Source organism: Chrysochloris asiatica, unplaced genomic scaffold, assembly GCF_000296735.1.
Source record: "Chrysochloris asiatica unplaced genomic scaffold, ChrAsi1.0 scaffold00120, whole genome shotgun sequence".
Lineage (NCBI taxonomy): Eukaryota > Metazoa > Chordata > Mammalia > Afrosoricida > Chrysochloridae > Chrysochloris > Chrysochloris asiatica.
This window is the reverse complement of record NW_006408638.1, coordinates 4,747,544-4,753,727: the sequence shown is the minus strand read 5'-3', so window position 1 is coordinate 4,753,727 and position 6,184 is coordinate 4,747,544. Positions and strand designations below refer to the sequence as shown.

General features: G+C 40.5%; 1 pseudogene; it reads left to right on the top strand.

Moving 5' to 3' along the window:
* Nucleotides 1-3,870, top strand: part of LOC102816765 — a 4,457-nt pseudogene extending 587 nt beyond the window's left edge.
* Nucleotides 3,871-6,184: the final 2,314 nt, after the last annotated feature.

Genomic DNA, 6,184 nt, shown 5'->3' with positions numbered 1-6,184 from the left:
TATATATGTATATAGTAGCCTTATAGGACTACTGCTGTGGCGCTATAGGATTAACACTGGACTACAAACCACAGGTTGACAGTTCAAGCCAACAATCTGCTCCTCGGAAACCCTATGTTATTGTTGTTAAGTGCCACTGAGTCGGTTTCAACTAACATCGACCCTGTATAGGGTTTCCAAGGAGTGGCTGGTGAGCTTGAAACGCTAACCTTGTGGTTCAAACCAACTTTGCAGTCGAGTGCCTTAACCCACAGCGCCACACCAGGACTCCTATGTTGTTGTGAAGTGCCCGTTGAGTTAGTTCTGACCCATCCCATCCCTGTACAGGGTTTCCGAGGAGCAGCTGGTGAGCTTGAAAGGCTGACCTTGTGGTTCAAATGGCTTTGCAGTCTCCCGCATTAACCCGCTGTCCCACACCAGTACTCCAGACGGCCACATCTTTCTCGCACAGTGGCGGGTGATTCAAACTACTGATTTTTCAGTTAATAGTCAAGTACTTACACTACCAGGGCTCCATTGAGTAGTTCTACTGGTCAGTTTGTTTTTGTTTTTTTTTTCCACCTTTTATTTTGAATTGGGTGAAGGTGTACAGAACAGATCAGTTTTCCATTCAGCAATTCATACACATTTTTGTTTCATCTCATTGATTTTTATCCCATAAGGAAACATCATTTATCCCATTTCCACGTTGTATTTCCTGTTTCCTTTCTTCCTTCTTTTCTAACCCTTCAGAACTTTGTCTTTAGGTAATTGCTGCCTTTAATCTGGAATGGTTGATTATTCTAAGGTGTATGTTTCTCCCTAGTGTTATTGCTCCCCTTATCAATGGAAAATTGAGCCTTGGGGGTGAGTTCATTGGCAGACCTGAAGGGAGACTAAAGGGGAGTCTCTGAGGGGATCCACCAGTCTCTAGTCAACCAGTAAGCCTACTCTTTTTTTTTTTAAATCATTATTAATTTTCTTCCACATTTTTCTCCACTCTCTATCTAGGACCTTCTAATGTGATGCTGCAATGCAGCTAATTACTTAATGTAGTCCTTCTAGCCATATTTTTCCATTTTGTGATGTAACATAAATCCTAGTCTGTGGTTATGGTCCCATGTTGGGGAGTGAATTCTCTGTTATATTAATGAGGCAGGATTAAGACGGGATTAAGGACGAAGGATGTCCCCACTTTACTAGAGGGTGTGACTTTTCTTGGGGGTGTGGTCTGCATCCAATATATAAGAATGCTTTGGCAAAGTTGCTTTCTTGCTCTGAATCCTGCATCTTGTGTGTCTCTATTTGCCCTCCGGTTTGTGGGACTTGCGGTGATTCACTAGCTTCCCCAATCAATAGCTTGTCTTCTGACCTGTCCGTTTGGGTTCCACAGCCCCCGCAACCACATAGGTGAGAAAAATCCTCTAGACATATATCAGAACTTCATGTTTGGGACTTGCCAGCCTCTACAACCATGTGACTCATGTGAGTTCTATGAGATGTCACAGAAAATTACAGAATCCTGGGATGTGAGGGAGAATACTGAGGGGAGGAGTAGTGACTGGTATCAGGGATTATGGAATGGTATACCAACTTGGAAAAATCAGACATCTGGGATATCTTTAACGTCCACCTCATAGGGACCAGCCTTGGGCTGATTCTTCTAAAAGAGATTATTCTTGCAGATCCCTAAGAGCAGTTGGTAGTAGTAGCCGAACACTAGGGTACCATCTTCTTTTTCTTGTCTTTGGGTCAGGGAGACTGATGTTTGCATAGTCTATCAGTCCATTGGACTAATTGTTTCCATGTGTCATGGAGCTTCTTCACTATTCTTTCCTCTGCACTGGAAGAGACCAATAGATGGCTGCTCATGACCTTTTAAGACCCCAGTCATTCATTAGCTTTTGAAACCTGCTCATCTGATGACCTTTTGGGAATAAGAGAAAGTTTGTCTACAAGAGAGGCAAGGAACCAACCACCTGTGCTAACAATGGCTGTGGTTATTGGCAGATCAATCACAAATATGGGTCTGTTTTTGTGATCTGACAAAAATGCTCGAGGGCTGAGAACTCTAATGATTAACTGTCATCTTCCTCCTTATCTCTAGTTACCTATTCTAACCTTTCCTTGTTGTCCACCTCCATTTGCTGTAAATCAATGTTAACTCTCATTTAAATGAACCCACTTGCAAAAAGAATATGACAGTCCTGAGATCCCATTTTAACGAATTAACAAAACATGTATTTGTAAAATCCCTTCTATGGACCAGTCCATGAGAGCCTAGAGGTAAATTAGAACCCGGTTCTGCTATAAATAGCTCACAATCTAGCAGGGAGACAGATATGTATATATTTTGGGATAAGTGTTAAACAATGCTTAGGGGAGGAGCTTCTGTTAGGGGTGATGGAAATTGGGGGATGGTTAATAGTGATGGCTGAACAACACAATGAACATAACATCTCTGAACTGTGATGTGAACATTGTTGAACTGGCAATGTTTTGTTATCTATTTATGTATTGTAATAACAATAATAAAAGATAAGTGCTAAAATAGCAATGATCAACAGCATTTTGTAAATATAAAAGGACTTGACTTTGTTACACAAGTGGATGCAGGGTAAATAAAATGATTCTTTATTCTTCCAATTGCAGTTTCATTTTACTCTGCATCATTACATCTTAATAGTACTTTATTTAAGTGGAAAGAAAATCTGATTCTGGTAAACATTTGAATATAGCATGTAGTATCTGTTATGGAAAACAGTCATCTCCTATGACCTTGTTTCTTTGTTTTGTTTTTACAGTTCTTCCTGGAAATCACCAGCAACTTTATGAGCCCTTGACTCACAGCCTGTGAGCTGTCTTCCATCGGATCACCTCTCAATAACACCTCTTCCCATCAGGCTCAGCTTTTTCCTTTTCAGGATTCCACCCTCATGTTTTTTCTTGAAATTGTTCCTGTTCCCCTACTCCCCTTCTTCTTAGTTTGTCTTGTTTTGATTTTGCAGCACATCCTTCACAAGCATAGGTTGAAATGATTTTTGTTGTCAATTTAGCTGCTTTCTAAGACCTTGCACTTATTTTCGGGAGGATTTTCCTAAGTATACATTTTCCCAGCTTAGCTAATGTTGTCTGATCCTCTTTATTGCTTGCTGTTGTTAAGTGCCGTCAGTCGGTTCTGACTCATAGTGATCCTATATAGGATTTCTGAGGAACAGCTGGTGGGTTTGAATCGACAACCTTGAGGTTAACAGTCCAGTGCTGACCCTACATTGCTGAACTCCTGTTTAACATGTGCCTGACCCTCATATAGCATGGAGGGTGAGCTGCTCACCCCTGCTTCTTGTCCTTTTTCTCTACTCAGAGTGAAAACCTTATATCTTTACAGGTTGTCCATCAGCCTCCCTTGCACATGCCCAGTTCACTCTGTCCATCTCCAATCCAGAGGCAGATTGTAATCATAAGTATTTGATAAGAATTCTATGGACATTTTCTCCTTATTCCTCTATATATGCCAAACTAAATAAAAGACCATCAGTGTGAAAGATCTGTATAGTCCTGAGTGTTAAAGTGCACAGGATATAACTAGTCTTCTAAATACAAAAATTTCAGGCTTCACTTCTAGAGATTTTTATTTAAGAGCTTTGACTCAGGCCCCAGGAATCTGTATTTAACAATCCACCTGGTTGATTATGTGAAGGTGGTTCTCTGACCTCATTTGGGAAACCTTATTCTAATGTAAAGCCTTTAAGGTGCTATCAGTTAGCAGCAGCACAAAGAATCGATACAACTGAGAGGCTGTGAATCTGTTTGTCCCCTCTCTTCATGCAGCTAGGCCTGACCAACCCTACTATCTCCTGCATTCTTTATGTGAAGCACTGGCTGAATTGAGCATTGCTGGGCCTGGCTTTTCCCTCTTTCTTCTCTTCCTTTAAAATTTCTACTTCGTATTATAGATATTTTCAAACACATTCAAAGACAAAATAGAATGATGAACCCACAGGAACCATAATCCAGCCTTTACACGTACGAGGAGCTTCAACTGGTGTGGCATTGTGGGCTAATGTGTCAGACTGCCACTGGTGTGGCGCTGTGGGCTAATGTGTCAGACCGCCACTGGTGTGGTGCTGTAACTTTGCATCAGATTGCAAAGTTGTTTGAACTGTAAGGTTGGTGGTTCAAGCTCACCAGTTGCTCCTTGGAAACCCTATATAGGGTCGCTATGGTTCGGAACAACAACATATTAACATCTTGCTAATTTTGTTTCTCTATAGTCCACCACTTTTTCATTGTTAATTTATTCAACTTCTTTTTCTTTCTTTTGGAGTACTTAAAACTAAATTCTAGGCATCATTTTACCCATAAATACTTTTAGAATTTAGTCTGACTGAACTGTAGGGTGCTGTTGCCTTTTGACTGTCAACAGCAGACTCTTGTTCAATACTTTCTTTTTATTCCTACACTTCATTGTGACTGAGGGACCTGGACTTTTCAAACATTATTCTAGTTCCTCTAGAGACTTGGACTTGGGTAGCTGACAGAGAAATCTTTATTAAATCCTTAAAAATGATATTATTCAAGAGACAGACACACAAGTGATGAGAAGAGGAGGGACTATTATGAAAGTGTCCCCAGGACATCAGGTTTATCACAAAATCTTTTCCATGAGTCAGTTCATTGTTTTCATTTTTACTTTCAGAGGGGATATTTGACCCTATGGAATTAGAATTTTTTTCCCCCTATACTTTTGCCAAACTGCTAAAGCAGTTGAGTGAAACCTTATACAAATTTGGGGTTCTGCTGACCATTGAGGACCCTTTCTCTCTGAGTTATTGCTCCTGAAGGCTTCACACAGCTGTCTCTGGAGAGGACAGAACCGGGGCCAAGCTTCTTAGATGAGCTGCAGCCAGTCTTCTAAGGATGTGGTTGATCCCAGAAAATGCACAGCTAATTTATAAGAGACTGCGAAGAAGGCATGCCTTGAGGATAACATATTGAGGATTCCAGAGGTCAAGAAGTGACCTCAGTCCAGATGGGAAACTCTCATTGGTGTGAACCGAAGAAGGCTGCAGGAAGCTCAAGGTTGTCTTGTCAATGTTATTTTATACTTGAGACAGAAATCGTTCAAAATTAAGATCTTCAAATCCCAGCTCTGTATCTTCACTGGCTAGAAGACTGAAGTCATTTGAGTTAGCTAGGAAAAACACTGGGGAATCAGAAGCTCCTTTTCCCTTCAGTTGGTACTAATCCTGATCCTAGGATTTAACCATTATTTTCAGTTTAAAAGAGTCCAAAAGGTAAATACAGTTAAATATATTCTTAGAATTATTTCCAAGGTCTTTGAGTCTTTAGGATCTCATAAATCATGCTAAATAGATCCCCAGCTTATCTGTCTTCCTTCTAATGCTTCCACAAGATTTTGCATTATCTCACAGGATTGGAATGTGACAGATTCTATTTTGGGTCTTCTGATGATTCTTCATTTAGTCTTTGTGAGAACCAGAGTTCAGAAGAATCTGTGAAAGTGGGAATTGCCCCCAGTTCACTGAACCTTGCAATCCTAGTTTCAAAGAGGTCAGTGTCTCAAGGGCCATGTGGAGGCTCCAGTGTGTTCTCAGGAGAATGCATTCCTTGTGCTAAAAAGTTATATCTACTAAGCATTCGAGACAGAGTTCTTTTTGGTGATATAGTGACATAAGATGTCTGTGGCTGCAGAACTTTTTGAGTGGTCAAATAATGAACCCAATAAACCCTAGTTAATAAAACTCCCCATTGATGTGGGGACTATTCATTTCTAATGAAACTAGCAAGCCTGGAGCCTCACACAAACAAGCATGCTGTCCTAACTTGTTAGACGATGGTGCAGTTGAAAGTTACAGCCTTTTTCACTTCCTCTTGGCTTGTTCAAATTACCAGCACTCAAAAAGGCTTTTTAGTATTCGCTGTTCCAAATAGCAGGCACAGCATATTGGTCCTGAGATGCTGTAACCAGAGAAATGATTCTGACTCTGAGTCCAAAAAAAATACTGGGGAGAAACCTCAGTAATTAAGAAATAACAGTTTTGTTCCATGAAATCTTGTTCTCGTCCATATCTACTGGTGTAACCGCCAACCATTTGCAGTTTCAATAATCAAACCTAAATAGTCCCTTTCCCCAACCTGACAACTTCTAAGCCTTCTTCTTGTTGTTATGTGACATTGTCAA